The sequence below is a fragment of the Anopheles funestus genome, chromosome 3RL (assembly GCF_943734845.2).
Source record: "Anopheles funestus chromosome 3RL, idAnoFuneDA-416_04, whole genome shotgun sequence".
Lineage (NCBI taxonomy): Eukaryota > Metazoa > Arthropoda > Insecta > Diptera > Culicidae > Anopheles > Anopheles funestus.
The window spans coordinates 12069567-12089382 of NC_064599.1; the positions used below are offsets into that span (position 1 = coordinate 12069567).

The 19816-nt window shown below is 41.1% G+C and overlaps 1 protein-coding gene across 1 annotated transcript in view; it reads left to right on the plus strand.

Annotated features, from left to right (window-relative positions):
- Positions 1-4147: 4147 nt before the first annotated feature.
- The window catches only part of LOC125771414 (mucin-12), a 63714-nt gene continuing 48045 nt past the window's right edge, over positions 4148-19816 (plus strand). Inside the window, exons 1-3 of the mRNA XM_049441999.1 lie at positions 4148-4184; positions 6159-7632; positions 12360-12413. The gene's annotated coding sequence lies outside the window, so the exon portion shown is untranslated. The remainder of the gene's footprint in view (positions 4185-6158; positions 7633-12359; positions 12414-19816) is intronic.

Consider the following 19816-nt stretch of genomic DNA (forward strand, 5'->3'; position numbering starts at 1 on the left):
CGTGGTACGTCGAGTTGCAAAAAGAGTAAATACGTGAGTTGAAACGAAAACGTGCGGAAAAAATTATGTTTTAAAATTATGTTTATGCTTTTTTTAATTTAAAGCATTATTTGAGTGAAAAGAAACTTATTGTAACAATTTCGCATGAAAATATATCAAATTTTTAAATTTTACTAAATTGCTCAAAAAATGGTATGGAACTTGGTTCTTCGAATAACTTCTGGCACAGACATCTGAGGGTATGGCCGTCCAAAACGAAAATGTAGCCATTGGTGCCATCTATTGACCACAAGTTAAAGTTTGGCGATCCGTTGGATACCGACCGAGTTATAGGCAAAACTTGGTGCAAAAATGAGGAAAATTTTACATTTTCTCAAACAGCGTATGGAACTTGGTTCCTCGAATAACTTCCGGCACGGACATCGGAGGGCATGGCCATCCAAGAAGAAAATGTAGCCATTGGTGCCATCTATTGACCGCAAGTTAAAGATTGGCGATCCGTTGGATACCGACCGAGTTATAGGGAAAACTTGGTGCAAAAATGAGCCTTAATAATTTTTTTATTCTTTTGAATTGTTTGATTTTTTTATTATTTTTCACTCTTTTTTTTATTTAAAGCATTACTTGAGTGAAAAGAAACACATTGCAACCAATTGGCATTAAAATAAACCAATTTAATTTTTTTTGCAAAATTTCCCAAAAAAAAACGTAAGGGGTAAGCCTTATGAAATTTTCGGGTTAAAATTTTTTTTAAATTTTTTTCTGATTTTTTATTATTTTTCTAATTTAAAGCATTATTTGAGTAAAAAGAAACACATTGCAACAAATTCGCATAAAAATAAATCATTTTTTTTAATTTTGCTGAATTGCTCAAAATTTTTATATGTTATCAAACAGGGTAAGGAACTTGGTTCCTCAAATAACTTCTGGCACGGACACCTGAGAGCATGGCTGTCCAAGAAGAAAATGTAGCCATTGATGCCACAAGTTAAAGATTGGAGATCCGTTGGATGCTGACCGAGTTATAGGCAAAACTTGATGCAAAAATGAGCCTAGGAGATTGGTAAATTTATAGATTTTTTTCAATTTTTTTAATTTTTTTCATTATTTTTTTAATTTAAAGCACTATTTGAGTGAAAATAAACTTATTGTGACAATTTCGCATTAAAATAAAACAAATTTTTAAATTTTGATAAATTGCTCAAAAAAATCATAAGGGGTAAGCCGTATGAAATTTTCGAGTTGAATTTTTTTTTAAATTTTTTTGTTATTTTTTATGCTTTTTTTAATTTAAAGCATTATTTGAGTGAAAAGAAACTTATTGCAACACAGTTGCATCAATCATGTGTGAATAAAATGACCGAACCTTAACTTATACGCTTATGTCGGGTTTTTTATGACTGCGAAATGAGTCACTACTACCTACCTGCGATTTCTTGTTAAATCTTCTCTAGTATCACGTTATAAGGTTAGTTTTTCGTATGCGTACTCATCTCTGTAAGCAAAACTCGACATCATCGGTCGATAAAAAACCATTCTGACAACAAAAGACGTCAGAGTATGATCGGTAATAATGTTTGCCCTCGCTTTTACATAATTACGTCAGAGAGAATCTTCGCACTAAAAGCCATAAATAAAACAAATTTCCGCTATTTAAGATGCAAATAATACTCATTCTCATCTCATTCCGTTGGCTTACACAGACACGCACGCACACTATGCATTGGATCTACTTTTGACAAAGAATGAAGAAAAAAGTAGGTAACGGACGCCTGGTCCGGGTTGGAAGGAGTTTTCGTTTGGCCTAAATTACTGTGGCCCAATTCCGGATGCCTTCCCCCCCCCCCCCCCCCCCCTTCCCCATCCGTGGCACAATGAATGTCCTCGATAGAAAGGTAGCTAAAAAAAAAGGTCTCCATTCCGTCTTGTGTGGTGAGAAAATAGAATAAGTAAATATGTTGGCCCCTTGCCTTATTGTTTGGACGCGTGCACAATGTGATCGGAAGCATTCTAACATTGGTCATTCGGTACAGGATCGTTTCCGCTCGCTGGCGTTACTATTTCGTATTACGTGAACGAAAACTCCAGCATAATAAGCGTAAAGCGCAAGAAGCAACAAAACAACATACCCGATGACGTTTGCTGATGACGATGATGATGACGCTGTCTAACCTTCACGAGCTTTGTCGAATGTTTTCCCTCTCTCTCGCTTGTGCGTTCACACGCTGCGGGGACTACATTTTCGTTTTTCAAATCACGCTGATCCTTCTTGGCTGTAATACGTAGCTGACCTAGAAATGAATTTCGATCCCTTCATCCCTCTTCGCATCGCGCCGGCTTTCTCTTTGCCACGCACCGCACTCTCACTCTGCTTCCACCGTCCACTTCCCAACGGCGCGGTATAACGTTTCTCGGGTTGCTTCGTCGTCAAGGTTTCACCTTGCACAACACAGGGAAACCGAACGCAACCGAGATCCCATTAGGGGAAGGAGAAAAAAAACTTGTTTCTTTAGTTAAATCCTTTAATGCGAAGATGGAACGCATCTTTTTACGGGAGATTTTAAAGGGAAGTGTTTTTTTTTTCTTTAATTTCTTCGACTCTATCGCTCTCGTTCATCTCATTTACCCACCCTTAAACTTGTTCTTTTGTGGGGTCTTTGAATTGCTTTCTGTGGGCAATCCTTTCAAACCAGTCGAAGGCGAATTAAAGCAACACATCACAAAAGGGTTGGAAATTTAGCTTTTGTGTTCTCCAGAACTTAGTCCAGTTGTCGTACAACATTCCTTTCTAAATTCCGAAAACCAGTTGGCGAGTACAAGCTACTGGAAATTGTTCGAAAGTCGGAAAAAAAGAGGGGATTGTAAATAAAGTGGTACAATAACGTACCTTTTCTTTTGAGGTCAGTTCGGAACGAACTGTAGACACCTGACGAGCTCATTATGCATACGTTCTGTAGACGGCGAATCGTCCTTTTCACTTCATCTTCCGCTGTGACCTTGGCGCCTTTCATAAATGAGTAAACATGGCTTAACCCGTTTAGTGTGTGTGTGTGTATGGGTCATATTTTTTTATTGAACTCCGAGCAATGGAGCATTAGCATCCGCATGATTTCAGCTGGAAGACTAATCTGCCCCATCCACTTTTAAGATGTTCTGGTTTACTACAAGAGATTCGAACTATTAACGCACCATATTGCTTTGTTTGCAGTAGTATAGGCTTCACACCACCCCTAGTAACCACCCCTAGCAACCCCCCTCCGTCACCTGTAAATCGCAGTCTCTGTGTTCATTATTCTCGTTATGGCTTTCCCCGACCCCAAAACCTCGGCCCGATTCTTTTGGCTCTTTAGCTGTACGGCGCTATTACACCGGTTTGGCGATTCTGGTCGTTTTCTCGCTCTCTCTCTCTCTCGCGCGCTCGTTCGACCAAGGGAACGAAATTGAGGTCAGTTAAGAAACGGTTGAACGTGAACTACTACTACACCGTAGTGTGCGAGATGAGCACACAGCATGGCTAACACACCCCCCCACCCTCCCGTTAGCTGTGAGTGAGTGAGAACGTCACCGCGCGGTACGAAACAATGGTGAACAAGATGCAAGTTTGTTGATCGTACAACAAAAAAAAAACATCTCACACACATACACAGCTCCGCCCGAGCCCCATAAAAGCCGGTTCCGGCGTTCCGCGATTCAATGGTCACGGTGAGAGTGTGTCTGTTTTAGTTTTTTTTTCCCCCAACCCTGTAGCAAACAACTACAGCGAGCGTCATGGCCTACTTCTCACCGGTTTTGTTTCACCCGCAGTCACTACTACTATCTCGCTCACTTTATCATCACCCACTAGCGCTTTCAGTCACTCGTTTGTCGGGCGCGCAGCCGGAGTCGTGTTTAGTAGATTCTGAAGATGCAAAAAGCAAGAAGTAGCACAAAACAGGAGTCTAGAAAGGTTCGATACTACTAATTTGGAAAGCCAGAAGTCAGAAAATATGGTAAAATCAAGGACCAGAAATGGATTTGTTTAGAGTTAAAAAGAGAATTTAAATAACTTTAACAAAATTGTGTTGCATTTTCCTCACAAATGTTTGCTTGCGCTTATCATTTTTTAGCACGCATCCCGGTTGCGTTGGTCTGTTCGTGCTAGATGAGAAACTTTTTTGGCCAGCGTTTATGGAATCGCTCGAATGGTTCGTGTACGAGAAGTGAAAGTTGGCTGCAAAGTCGATTTAATCCACGGGCGAAACGAGATTCGTTGGTTCGTAAGATGGTGGAGCCTTATGACACATTATGGAAAGCTTTTGTTTTGCTCAACATATAGAAGCCCCATTACCCAAGCATTCCAATTAGATGAAACATCGCACGGCATGCGATTGATTCTTTGCTCAAGAACCGTAGTGGCTCATTTGACATTCGAACCCATCAGCTGTTGGGCGCGTGTTGATTTGATATCGATTTCACCGGCTCTATCGTCCCCCGGCACTCTTTACGTTTGCTTTTTTTTCTTTGCTTTTTGGCATTTCATGCGAACTGTGTGTGATTGTTCAAATGAGACGGGTTTTGTTTTGGTTTGCCGCCTTCCATTCGTTCTTTGTCTCTGTGCTGCTTTTCGCAGAGAATTCTTCCTGCGAAATGCACACAGTGGAAATGAGATGAGAAAATGAGCTGCGGTGCTGGACAAAGCTGAAACAGTGTTTTGTGTTTCGGTTTTAAATTTGCATTGTCAATTATAAGCGATTTTTTATGTACGGCATTGATAAAACTTCCATGTGGTATTGCGAAAGCCATTCCGGTATCGGTTTGCAAAATAGCAAAACAAAAACTGTCCGAAAGCGAGCCCATAGTCCTGGTGTGCTGGTTTTGCGAACGGCGCTGAACAAAACTTGAAGTATCCAATGTAGCAGTATCGACGGATGCTGTTGGGAGGAGCGCAGTTCGTGTTCCGCGAAGTAGCGTAGGTGCGATGGTATGCGTGCTGCATTGTGCGCTAGTGTTGGTGTTCGGCATGGTTAGGTTGTGTAGCGCACTGCACATTTGTCTCGACAATGGATTGAAAATGCTTAAAGAATAGGTTAATTGTTACCATTTTTAAGATTATTGTAGTTAGCAAACAAATTGATTATTTACATTCCATTTATATTACATGAAACAATCTATCGAAGACAATCGAAGACAATTGCACCACGCAATTCATTTGTTTTGACCAGTTTCTGTAGCCAGCCTCATCGTTCGGTTTGGTTCGGGAAAGCACGAGTGGTGCGCTCGGGTCTGGTCAGCCGAGCGGCTCGTTTCGTCTAGCGCGTTCGACTCGCGTTACGCACTTCGTGTAAAACCGCGGTCGCGAAAGGTTGGTCGACGTCCGTTGGGCTGCGCTTTTGCTCTCAACCCAGCCAATTAAGTCCAATGGAATTTGCGGCCGTGAACAGGAAAAAAGAAGAAGGAGGAAAGAAACCAACAGTCAAGTAAAAACATCATCGAGTGGGTAAATCGGATGTAAATTTTTGGCTAGCGTACTCGGTGTTTGTGTGTGTGTGTGTGTAAATCTTGTTGTGTGTAAGTACGTTGTAGCAAGTGCGCGGCGAGGGAGGCTCGCGTACCACAAAGTGAAAGAAGGTGCAACAACAGCACGAAGAAGAGCGAAACGCCACTCACCGTGAAGAAGAAGAAGACGGCGCATCGAAGTTAACAGAAAGTACAGTTAGAAGACAAGCTCCACATTTACACGTACAGGAGAGGTCGTGCGCTAGAAGGAGAAAGGCAAACAATGAAAGCAGTGCAGCAGGAATGACGAAGAAAATGCCAACAGTTGGTGTTTGGAATTGGGGATTTGCTTTGTTTTCCAGTGCAACAACAAATGCACGAATAATTGCGCGACGTGTGACGAACAATTGAAGACAGACGCGCGCGTGTGTGTGTTTGTGCGTGTCTTTTTTGTTGTTTTTGGTGAACCAAACACGGGCGGTGTGAAGAAGGATCCAAACACACAACACAGCGATGCGATGCAAATATGATCACAGCCCGCCGGTGAGTGTATCGAAACGCGTACTGTCACTGTGAGTGAGTGTGCATTTGGCAGCTAATTAATTGTCAATTGCCAAACCGTCTCCATCGCTTCATTTGCAAACCTTCGTCGCCGCCGGACGGGCGTGTTTGAGGGGAAAAAGGGTGTGCAAGAAGGTTGTTTCCTCGTTTCCCTGCAAGTGTGTATAGCATACACATGAGTGTGAGTGTGGTGGTGAGCAGCGAAGCAATAGAACCTGATTGAGCAATGCGCACACTTGACCGTGTGCGCCTGGTGTAATGTGTTTGCGTGAGAGCAGCAGTGTGTCCGTGAAGCGGAGGTGATCGGTTTTACATTGCTTTCATTCACGAAAGTGCGGTGAAATCTTCGTCTGGACCCAGTCAGTGAAAAAAGAGAGAGAGAGAGAGAAAAAGAAGAAAACAAATACGGCCCGATGAATTGGTTCGTTCTGTTTGCTGCGTAAGTGTGTGTGTGTGTGTGCGTTTCTGTGTGGTGGTAGGGGAGGGCTGTGATAATTGTTACCCCTCTGTTGCCCTGTTCCCCCCCCCCCCCCTCTCCCTATTCCTGGAACGAAAGTGGATCGGTTTTTGGGGTCTTTCCTCCCCCAAAAACCTCAACGGTGATGATCACCGATCGTTTCAACAGTGACGGTGTCCATTCGTGCGTGCACTTTTGAGTGTAGTGTGTGTTTGTGTGTTTGTGTGTATGGGAGCGTGCGTGCGATCGTGATTTTACCGTGAGTGCTTGCATTATCAACATCGCATCATCGATCTCTCTCTGCGCGGGTTCCTCCATCGTGGTGATGATGCAAGTGGTGGTGCACAAAGCGAAGAAATAGAAGAAGCAGTGTGATCGCATCGTGGTGCTGAAGGAAAATCGAAGCAGCAGCAAGTTACAGAAGAAGAAAAAGAAGCCCTGTATAAGTGAAGAAGCTGTGTGGGAAGTAAAAAAAAAGAAGAAAAATCCGTGAGCTTAGTGAGAAGGAAGAAAAAGGGCTCTGCGCGCATCTCACGGTGAGTGCGGTCGATCGGTGGTGGTGCGCTGCGATGTATGGTGTTGTGTGCGTATGGTGAAAACAGTGCAATATGTCTCCGTCTTCGTCCGTCAGTCGCATTTTTTTCCACCGCACGCGTGCCCCTTTCCCCTAAAGGCCCGTCGTTGATCTTTCCATCGCGCGAGTGACATCAGGAGCCAAGCCGCAGGAGTGTTAAAATAGAAATATCATTTAATTCCGCCGCAATTCAGGCTCTCGCATGGTGTGTGCGTGTGTGTGCGTGTATAAGTCACTCGTAGGGTGATGATGGAATTGCAACTACGATTACTAGTAGCGGCAACGATAAGTCGTACCATTTTTCTGCTGCAGCAAAAGGCTGGTGGCACGTGGGGCAATCTTACTGCAATGGCAACGACGACCACAATGAGCGAAGGCCACAATACTTCACCAGCGGCCAACTGCAACGACCTGTCTGTGCAGCATCGTCAGATGACGTGACGTTGTACAGTCGGTAAAACACGGAGAAAATCCACTACCGTTTTCCACCAGCATACATTAGGCGAAATTGCACTATTAACAGTACACCAGACGCGGGTGTGTGCCGATGAGCACACAAGCAAAGGTAATGTTTTGCTAAACTTTTCCACCACTAATGTTTGCTTAATTGTTGCAATTTTAATCCTCTGCTTTATCTTATCTCGTCTTATAATGCTTGTTGTTGGTTTGAGTCTTCTCTTTATTATTTATGATAAGGATTACATTATACGTTAATCGTATTCCAGATGTAAATATGTTGAACAAAAATTTCGTCTGTTATACCATCATCATGATGCCTGATAGTGTTGCGGACAATCTCACTAATATGGCTCAGTCACGTGATGAGCAAGATACCGAACAATTTATGTTGGGAATGCGTCGATCACAAAGGCTTAGAGTAAACATTGTTCTTGCTGTCAGTTTAATAACTTTTTAGGGTTATTAGTGTTTTCCACTTGAAATATATTTATTGTTGACCATGCTGCACCGATTATTCGGGTACCTTTTATCCGGCTGTCTCATTATCCGTGCAGCTTCTGAAATGACAGCTTCATATCAAATTCAGCCATGTTTTTTTGTAATGCATGAGATCTGAGGTGCGTTTATACTCGTTCGTACTTTCCAAGGAACAGGATGTATTAAATGACTATCGTTGATACCATATTTTCATTGGCCTAGACTTGAGAGAAGGTTCCGGATGTAAATCTACTTCGAAAATTGAAGGATTGTATAAACGAAGGATCGGAATGATCTTCAAAAACTATCATGTTTGGAACTTGTAGGCGAGATGCAATATGGACGATGAATCTAGTTCCGAATTAGCAGATGAGTGACTGAAAACCCCTATAGATTTCAACTCTGCAAAATCGTATGCTGATGAGTTGTTAGAATTCATGGACAGCAAGGGCAACTACTTAAACGTAGGAAAAATAAGAGCAAGTTTTAAAATGTATTACATAAACGCATACCTGTCAATCAAACCTTGTGAATCTTTTATCCGTATTGTTCGATTATCCGGTCACCATTGAGTCCCAACATGACCGGATAATGGGCACTCCACTGTAGTAAAAAAGTATCTCCATCTCTGTCTATTTGTGTCATTATGACATTACTGTCATTTATCCCGCTCGTTTTGTAATGCTTTTGGGGAGATTTATTTCACTATCAGGCAGGCAAGATCACGACCAATTTGTAGTTTCCTCCTACAATAAACGTTTAGTGTGGTTGCGGTGGTAATAATAATTTGCTAACGTATTAACGACAGATTAGTACAATCGACTGGAAATGACTGTTAGATTATTCAATTTATTGCTATCGAATCATGGTAAAAAAATGTTTAATTCGTGAAAATCACGATACAACAACACATTTAATGGTTAAATTTCAATCTATTTCGATAAGAAAAACTAAATCCCGATTTGTTGTTATTCTCTGTGCTCCATCCACAAAGAAAACAGGAACATATTCCTTTTTTTGTTGGTTTTGTTACAATTTTGCAAAATTACTTCTTTCGCCGCGCAAAAAAAAACCTTTCATCGAGTGAATTTGCCGCACCATCGCATGCAGTTTATTTGCATCGTTGGAATTATCACCATGGTAACCAGAACCGAAAGCAACATTGCCGTTGGATGTTGTCATTCTGGTGATACGGGACGAAGTGGAGATGAATCCTATTTTAAAATTTGTTGCCTAGCGCCATTTTGAATTAGATGAGAAAAAATAAAATCGCCAGTAGAGAATTAATTAGATGCACCGACCAGTTACGGGTCGAGTTTATTATGTTACCAACGCTGTACCGGTAGCACCGAGCGACTGTTGTTGATTGTATGCATTGTTATGTTATGTTTTGCCATTTTTATTCGCTCGTCTAACGTCGTTGATCGTTTTTCCCAGCATGGAAATCTATCATCGCCCGGGGCAGTTTTGACTGTAGAAAAAGTGCACGGCGACGGAATTCAATTAGTATCTGCCGTGAGTATCGTTGCGTAGGAAGTTAGTTTGAAGCTACGGTTCCAAACACAATCCACCGATACCCGCGTGTGTTCTGATTGTTTGTTCCCATGGAACACAATTCGAAGATTGTTCTGCAGTTGTTTATATCATTAGGTTCTTTGGATAGCGCAAATCGCATCATCGACCGAAGGAAGATAATTGCTTAGCCTCTCTTTTTTTTTCCTCTATTTGCAAACATTGTATCAAAAGCAATTTATTTGCTTAGAAATAATGATGTTTGTTTGTTGTTGTTTTTTTCTTCCTTATATTCAGTGAATGTGCTTTTCGTCACAATGAAAACGTTATGCTCGTTACATTATTCAACGAATTGGAAGTTTTTTAGTTTTCAGATTTGTTTTCGTTTTTTTTCTATATTCTTATCGTTAGTTTTAATTTGTTTTGACGATCTGTTTACCTTTCAGCAAAAGGTTTCATTGACGAAAAAACATACCAAGCAACCATTTTTGTTGTTGTTTCGCAGCAATTCATTACCTAAATGGTACTTTCTTTTGTTTCCTTCTAAAGTTCTTCATCGCACCAAAAAAAAAACAAAGAAATAAAGCAAATATTTGTGCAGCTTGCTCGTGTGGCTCATAAATCTGTGACCAGCCAAAACCTTTCCTTCCCTCACCCTCTCTTTCATGCTAATGGCATATTATTTCAGCTCGTATAAATTCGCGTCATATTTACCCGTGGTCTTTCCTCCCACACGGAGGGAGACGGAGGGAGAAGGAGTTGATCGTTACATAACATTGAATCTGCTTCTTCCTGCTGCAGAACCGTTCCGTAATAGTTCCCCGTTTTTGCATTGCATTACCCCGTTTTGCGACGCCTTACACATTGATGTATGTCATTGAGTTTTGCTGACACAGATGTTCTGCACACAAAACCTCAAGTTTCACGCTTGTGTTGTGCTTTGTTTAAGTCTTCTTTTTTTGTTGCTCTTATGTTTCCAAGAAGAAGAAGAAGAAAAAAAGAAACAACCCCCCCCCCCCCTTCCAAAAGGCCAAAGTCCTTGGCCATTTCCCTGTGGGGGGTTTTGTTGGGGTAGGTTTGGAACATGTTACGTAGCAAGTAATGTTAGCGGAAACGCAATGCCTTGGGACGATACTATTAGATACTTAGCAGAGAAGGTCAGCCGAGGGAACGAAGTTATTATGCTCAAACTTTCTGCTGTACTCCATTAGCCATTTGAATTGAAAGCAAAACACGCGAGAAGACATCCAGAGAAAGAAAAGAGGACGGGAAGTATCTTTAAAACTCGTCTAATGGAGTTTTGAATTTGATTCCAGCAATGAAAGACTCCCTTGAAAGATCTCCCACAAGAAATCGTTCAATTGCCTCCCGAAAATCCAACCAAAAGCCAACATCAGCTTCATTGAGCATCAGTTTTACCGTGCAAAGGTTTAAGCTTATATGCCAGGATGTCGTCCCAAAAGTGGCAGAGTCTCCGTTCGGGCTCTCTGGAATGGAAATAGCTGTGTGGCATTGAAGTTGGATAGAGTTGCTTTCGCTGTGTCAACATCGTACGCCATTCACAAACAGTACGACGTGTCTCGAGCGACTCGTAGAAACGAACCGAAAGTGGAGTTACAGCAGGAACTGGATGGATGGCATGTGGAGCATCGTCGTTTTATGCTGACCTAGGCCTAACACTTCTGCAACTAACTGCCCATGGTTTGTTTGTTTTTGTTTGCCAGCTTTTTGGTAACTTTTCTGTCGTTAGCAGAGTTTCTGTTCCTTTCGCTCCAAGACTCGAAGTCTGAGACTTGAACGGTGTTGTTCTATTTGAGGTAGAAAACGTTGAAAGTTTGTTGGGTTAAGCTTTTTATTGGTAACTTATCAAGAATATTGGTGATCTTGGAATTATTCTACAGAAATTTTAGTAGCTTCCTCTGTTATTACGTTGCTGGAGTTTTCTGGAATAGACAGAATTCCTTGGTTTCTCCGAAAAGTTTGGGAAGTGAGCAGTTTTTAGATGAATCATCGACATTCCTATCGTTTTGCTACTTCTCCGTGCCTGGTGGCTCCATGCTGGGGAGGATGTTTTGTGTGCTTTTTTGTTCAACAATGTGAACATGTTCCATTCCGCTCGCCTTTTTAAATAAAGTGTTTGTTGCCCGGTGACCTTGAAGTTGTGATAAATTTTGCACGTGCTCTGTGTTGATTGCTAGCGATGAGTGCGCTTGTGGATGTGGATGAAGGTTAAGCCTATCCCTTTACTTTCGCGTTTTCGTTATCGCTACGTAGTTAAGTAAGATTATGTTCCAAATTATGTTTGGTTTTTAAATTTAAATAAAAAAATTGAAAACAAATAAATAAAGTTAAATTTTTCTCTACCAATTTTGGAAGTAATTTTTGGTGGGAGATAAACGATGTTCGGTCAACTTGTGTGGATCTGATTTAGACAAGGTTGTAATATGTACGTTCCAAGGGGCTAAAGGGCACGTCACGCGACACGACTGGTTTAAGAGTTTGTATTCGCTTGTTAGCGTCGTTCGTTTGGAGCCGATGAAGAGGCTTTAGAGGGTGTACGTGTATGCGTGTAATTTGATTTATCTATTGGCAAGCAACCAAACGTCATTGTGTACGCCGTCTATGAGAGTCTATGAGAGAAGTGGAGCGTTTTTCATCACGTGTTCAAATTTTTTTTTCTTAAGCAAATATTGTACAACTCGGTTAAATTATTCTAAAACAAATATCGATAGTGCGTTTAATTATCATATAAAAGTGTCTAGAGATGAATGCCAGTCAATAGTTCAAAAGCTTCTACAAAAATAATAATGCATTGTTTTTTTATGTTTTTTGTTGTTGTTGCAGAATTAACAATAAACACACATACCGTGCTCAACCTTCTTCTACCATTAGTTTAAGGTAAGTAAAAAAAAATAATCTACTCAAAATTGCTGGATGATTTACTGGATACTAGGTTAACATAATGAGAGCAAAAAAATACTGCAAAATAATAAATACTGCACAAAATTGAAGCTTTTCAAATCATGATACAAATCTAGTAATAATAATCATTTTGTAAATTTGGTTTAAATTTGAAGCAGTTCACACTGTTTCGCCGTGTTCTGGTCGTCGTAGCATTAAAGCAATTTGGATGTAACAGTTTGAAAGTTGACACCGCAAGAGCATAATAAGCACATCCGAGAACATTTTTTTTCGCAAAAAAACAAAAAAAAAATACACCAACTCGCAAGCCTCAGTAGCATGTAAAACAAAATACGGCAAAAATAATTAATGCAATGTAATATGGCTTCGTTTCCGTTTGCTTTCACATCGATGAGTTGCGATTGAATTACTGTCTGTATGATGTGGATGGTTTTCCGTTTTTTTTTATTAACATATACCCTTATCGCACAATCTGCAAACAATTTTCCCGTCCATCGACCACTGCCTCGCAGTAAATTACACTGTTGTGCAAATTTGTCCACAAATTGTTTCCCGATTTTCTCACCCGGCCCCCGATAACATCTCGTTACCCCATGAGGATGCGACACTGGAAAGGAAGAGATGTCAAACGTCCATCAACACAGAGGCATTCGGTGCAGTTTGGTGGATACCTTTGTGCGCTCGTTTTGTGCGTGTTTTATGCTACATTTTTGCGTACCCAAAACGCCGTACAGTTTCTCCTGTTTTCTGGTTTTTTTTTGTTGGTTTTTGCTTCGATGAAAATTAGTTTTTCAGTTTGTTTGTTTCCAAACAACCATTGCAGGTAGGGGGCAGCAGGGGATGAAGGAGGGAATTGTGAACTTTTTATTCCTGGCCTGCCTGTCTGCTTGCTGCATATAAGCTCCCGTTGCCAAGGGAAACGGATCCTGCGTGATGGAAAGCATCGTTTCATATACGCGAGTCAGATCTATACAAATAAAAATAACACCAAACAAGGAAAAGCTGTCAGTAGCGAGATGGTGACGTACAAAAGCTCGTTTTATTTTATTTTTTTGTGCTAAAAGTGTGCGTTATCCTCTCGTTACCATGGCAATCAGCCTGAGTGGTTGTGTGTGCGTTTGTGTGTGTGTGCCTCTTCATGCATACCAGGAACCCATGCAGCAAAGGACGAGATTCATGTATGTTTTCTCGTCGAAATGCGTGTACGGCCGGGGGTATTTTGTGAATATTACTCCATGGTGGATTGTTTGTCTGCCACAAACGGAAGAAAACGGTGTGTTCCTTGAAAAAAGGTAATTTGAATGTTTAGAATTTCCCCGCACGGTGTAGTTGAGGTAGTTGCGGTTTTTCCCCCGTTGTTATGCTGAGATGTCGACGAGTGACCCACTTGTAATGGCGTGTGTGTGTGTGTGACGCAAAAACCGTTGTTCAGGGTAACGAAATGATTGGCTTTGCGGTCGGTGTTCAGTCTGTATGTGTGTTGGTTGATTGATTTTTTTATTCCTTTTTTTTGTTCTCATTTTCACCCTTTTTGGTTGACGACATTAGCGAGATTGGTTGCGTTTTAAGTATATAATAAAAAATAGAAAGAATTTTGAAGAGTTTTTTATTTACTTTAGCAGGCAAATTTAACTATCTCTTCTCGGACGTGCTCACAGTAAAATTTTTTAACCTTTCCATTAAACGATTTGCAAATACAGTAGACGTCGATTATCCGGGGTGCTCGGGATCCCTGATCCCGGTTAACACTAGAACTACCAAGCGTTTTAAGCGTTTTTCGTTTGTGGTTAATTTTTAAACAATTTCGAAGAGTTGGAGTATATTTTATTGTTTATTGCAGATCGTACTATAGAATATATATGTGAAACTCATGTTTGAACTACCTTAGAATTGTTTAACCATAAAAAATTATGTGATGAAAATGAAGCGTTCCAGTCAAAATGACTGGTCCGGTAGTTCTAGTGTTAATCGATTTCCACGGATAATAGTCCCTTAAATATCAAGGTATATATCTAGATAAAGCATATATAGTATCAGTATACTATACTATGGTAGTCCTTTTGATGCTAAAAATGATCCTGGATTAAGCAAATTATTATCAAATAACAATTAAAATTTAGAACGTAAAAGAAAATCATTTCAAATATATCGTTTGGTGACAATTTTAATATTCGCAATCAAATGTTCACCACGGTTGAACAGCTGTCAATTTTCGGCGCACGGTTAATCCGTCCGCCCGTGTAGTCCGCCCCCGGATAATCGACGTTCTGCTGTAATAAGATAAAAGGGATAACATTAGCTTCTCGCGTGAGAATCGATTTAATCTTGCTCGGCCCGAAAACCAAAAGAAGATTCGGAACTTTATGCGAATTCGTTTGTTTTAATGGGATCGCGTGCAATTTACAAAACAGATCACGTCCGAGGTTTTTTTTTGTTATGGTTTGTTTGTAACCATTTGTGTATGTGAGTGATATCTCTTCTCGCTTTACACCGCGATGACCATCTGGAAGCATGGAATTAACCACACACCTTTTTACGTTTGAAAATATTGCGTGTGTTTCTTTCTCTGTCCGTTTCGAGTTCAGTTCTTTCAGTTTCAATGTCTCTTGTCGAAAGTTGTCACGAATTGAGTTGGTTCAGCGCTTCTCTCTATCTCTCTCTCCTTCTCTGTCCCTCGAAGATCTTTTCTCGATGTCTTCTTTCAAAGTGGTTCATTTCCTGTGTATGATTGTTGTAAAGCATAATAAATGTTCAACGTTTTTAATGGGTTCCCTCTGGGTGTCATTATTTGCTGCGGTCCTATCATTTTGTCCAAAATGAGATGGTCAAACTTTACGGAAGGATAAATTAAACCAATGGTGCAAATATTTACCCTGAAAACGATTCGTTTATGCCTTTTTTCTTCTTCCTTGGCTCGCAATTGGTTATCGTATGTAGGTTACATTACCTACTTACGTGTATACTTCTTGGTTTAATTCTTTTTCCTCGTCTCGCCCACTGCGCTGCCATCGTTGCGTTTTCCTTGTTGGTGTTCCTTTGCCGATATGTTTGTCATTTTCTCGACTTTTTGCCATTTCATCAATTTCGGACCGTGTGGTCGGCCTCGTTTTCGCTCTCACCGCTCGGCAGCCTGGCTGTGATCATCGTCACCATCACCGACGCGACTTTGTTGTTGCGTATTGCGTGCCGCTTTTATGCTTGCCTCCCCCCCTTCTTCTCCTTTCCTTTTTGCCTTCGATGGTCCTCGACCACCTAGCCACTTGTCAGTGACCCAAATTCCACTGGCTCTTTTCGATGTACCACCAGACCCACAGTGGATTTGTTTGTGTGTGTTTTTTCTTCTTCTGTGCTTCAGTTTTGTCATTTCATCATTGTGCGTATGTCTGCGTTGGTTACTACCAACTCACGCATGGATCCGATTTGTGGTGCGTGGAAAGATAGTTTACCTTTTTCTTTCCGGCAAAATAAATGAAAGGTGCCTTTTTGTGCGAGACACGTTTGAGAAGCACAACGAAAGGAAGCATATTTCTTCAAGAAAGGTATGGGACATTTACACCTATGTATAACTCTACGATTACCCTAAAAGAAAAACTCTCCAAATTACGATCGTCCCATGTTCAAATGGTCTGGAAAGTGAATCGTTTGTCTGATAAAAAAAGCAGTTTTTTCGTGACATGAGCAGCGAATAATCAAATCAAGTCCAATGCTGGGACGTGTGACGGATGTACGTGAGCTTCAGAAACTGAGCAGTGAATTGTTCAAGAGAAGACAGTAACAAGAAGAAGATTTGTTTTTTTTCTTCATACAAAAAGCAAACGAGACACAGAGTGAAGCTTTACACCTTCAAACTATGTACCAGCCCTTTGTTGTGATAGCTTGGGCTAGGTCAAAAGAAAATAAAACACAATTTTAATACATTTTGTAAATAATTTTCGTTAGTTGGTAGTGTGAAAAGTAAAGTCCTAAAGCTAAAAATATAAATACATATCAAACATGAATTATTAGATCAAATTTCTGTTTGGTGGGACCTGAACGCAGTTTTCTATTATGAGCAGTTTGAGCTGTTTCTGTATGTGTTTGGCGAAGGTTTTTGCATGTATAGGGAGACTATGAAGCCGACTTTACTAAGAGTACATAATCAACCGTACAACAGCCACGTTATGTGGCCCTCAGACCACTCATCGCTCCGTGTTACACGCACGGTATCATATACGTTCACTGATAATATGCCACACATCCATGCAGCAATTGTTTCGTCTCGTGTTGTAGCCCCCGGCAAGCTCTGCATCAATGCTAGTGACGAAATCGAACAACGAGACAACAAGCACACATGCCCTCACCCCTTCGATTATGGCGCCCGCGTAGTTGCACCTGCCCACGATTAAGAGACGATGATAGGATGAGGGCCGCATATAAATACAACCTACACAAACAGCGTAACTACAACCACCACCCAGCCCGGTGTACACACTGTGTCTGAAAATGTTTGCAAAACCGTCTCCTTCTGCACACGAATGCGTTTCAGTCGTTCTTTGCACGGCTAAAGGGTTTTACACGCGTGTGTGTGTGTGTGTGTGTGTGCGTGTATGCTTGGGGGGGAGAAGGCTGACTGTGTACACACAAACCGAATCCGATAGATTGGCATCCACGTAAAATGGCTCCCTCCAGTGCCCGTTCTGTCTGCGGGTGGGAGGTTGAGCTTTTTTTTCGGGAGCCTTTTCAATGCCAAAGTAATTGACCCAATTGTTTGTCGATGCGATATGCTACGGGCATTGCTGTGTGCCCCTGTGCTTATGTGCGTGCTGTGATAAGTCGTCTGGCGTTGGCATTAGCATGATAAGGCAAGGGATAAGGGAACAACATGGAGGCTTGAATGCATTTTAACAGTACACACAAAGAAATGTAGATAATCTCCTCTTGGCGTGTACAATACCTGTTATGTTGGTCTTTTTTTCTACTCCATCAAAAAGAAAGGCGTTCATTCGGAGATATTTTATCAACCACTGATGTATTGGATGTTTTTGAATTTATAAACATATTATTGAGGTTAGGTTTTTTGCATTCTTTTGCTTGTTACGCTCAATTGAATCCTTGCAATTTAACCGATTGTGTCATACGCGTATTTTCCCTACCCAGGATAATGAAAGAAAGCATTCAAAATATTCTTGCATGAAGTTTTGTGAGTGTCACTAAGGTTATGTCGATTGAGTCTTGGTTGTGGGGAACGAAAAAGGGAGAAAAATCCAATGCTGCAAGTAGAATTTCCATCATCAATCAAACGACGGGCTGGGGGAGCGAGTGCAACTCCAAGGACACTGCCACCAACGATCGTAGATTTTTCTTGTACCAAGCACAATTTGATGTGCTTTGTGCGCTTTCAATCCTTATATCGTGCTTCATTTACAGCGACGTTAGCAAGATACGAACATAGTTCCTTATTCTCCTTCTGTTTTGTTGTCTCGTCCACCCCTAAACGAAGGTCCCTGGGGTAAGCAGTGTAACGGTTTCCAAGGATTTTTCGGCGAAGAAAAAAGCTTTCTTTGCCTTAACCACGCGACTCTTGCAGGGGACATCCTCCAGTCGGAAAGAAGAAAAGTTTGTTTTTATGTCCATGCGGCCCTTCCCCCTACCCGCTCTATCCCGTGCGAAGGAAAAGTTCGCAGCCTTCGTCCTTCACGATTGCGACCGAAGAAGAAAGAAAGGTATTGATGATGGTGCTTCGTTTCGCTAGATTAAACTTTTTTTACACTTTCATTACTTCCGATATCGTACCATTTTAGTGTGTGAAGGTATAATATTCTTCGCTGGCGATGTGTTCCTTCCAAAACTCATAGTTGTGCGTCTTTTTTAAGGTTGATTTAAAATAATGGCATTATCGTACGTGGTATGAGGCATAAAATGCAACAAAAATGCAAAAAATGCTGCAGAATTGCAAGAATAGTGTTGAATTGCGAAATATTACAACATTTCCAATAAATAATTGGCTTTTTTGTGAAATTCTTGTCATTATTGTCAATATCCGTACGTGCAGAGTGTCTTCGGCATGTCATGCGAAGGACACCGAACAATGTAATCAATATCTCAGACTCAAATTTTTCAAAAAAAAACCTCATTATCACATATTTTATGGATGTAGTTTGCAAGATAACAGCTATATATATTTTATAAGTTTTCCCTTAACACCACACAAACCCCAACCATGTTTAGTTGTTATGTGTTTAATGCTAGTATACGTGTAGTGTATAAATGTTTGTGTGGATTAACTTTTCCACGTAATTTCCCTCGCTTGAATGGCTTCAATTGTTGCGGTCGTTGCTGTTTCAATTGTGCAAGAGTGAAAGCGTGTCTCATCGAAAGAAGATGCCGTCCAAAGCCGTCGTCCTTCGGTGTGCTGTTGGATGCGATATCACTACCCGAGAGAAAGCGGAATGTGCGTATCCTGCTGTAACAAAAGGGGCGAGGTTTCATCTGCAAGGAAAAATGGTGGAAAATGCTTTCACTGTCAAGTTCGTGCTGTGTCTATCGGGAAAAAAGACTAGGCGTCGTGCAGTAACGAGAAGAGACCATCCCTGGAGGATATGTTGGAAATGAATTAGAATTTCCCGAATGAATGGGACAGAGCAAGGAGAATATTGAAGAGTATCCCGATCTACCAGAGAAGTTCTTGGAGTTTTATTTCATTCTTAAAAATAAACCAATTAAAAATATGCCTATAGGTGGTTGATGTTGTTCGCTGTTGATTCTGCATTCGGGAGTATAATGTTAATGAAGGATTTGCATAAAACGTGCTTTTTAAAAATAGCAAACGGAACATGTATTTTGAAGAATGCTCTCTGCCTCTCTCTCTGTCTCCGTTGTAATGGTTGAAAACAGTTTCAGCACGACACTCGATGTCAATAGTCACGTCGTAATTCGCTTGCTCACTTTATCGCGCTTCGTAAGGTTTCACTTTCGATGTTTTTTTTTCGTTGTTGGTCTGTTTATTTCGTATTTTCCCCCCCTTTTCAAACGGTTTCTTCCAACATTTATTTTGTTGTTGTTATTGCTACAAATGCCGTAAACGATCACAGACATTCTTCAGGAGGGTTTTTTTTAAATTGACGAAACAACAAAAAAACGATCATAAATATGAGATCGCTTATGACACATGGTGATGATGTTGCACTTTGCCTCCCTCCATCCCCTTCCCCCTCTCCCATCCAGTCTTTTACCTCGCGATCATTTCAACCCGTTCAACTACCTGCACCAAAGGGGATGAAAAATGTGTTTTCCTTACCTCCCCCCACCCCAGTGTGGTTCACAAGATTTTCTTCACTTCATGTCTACGTGGTGATGAATTAAAAACGAAAAAGGAAATGCATCACACGCTCAACCGACCA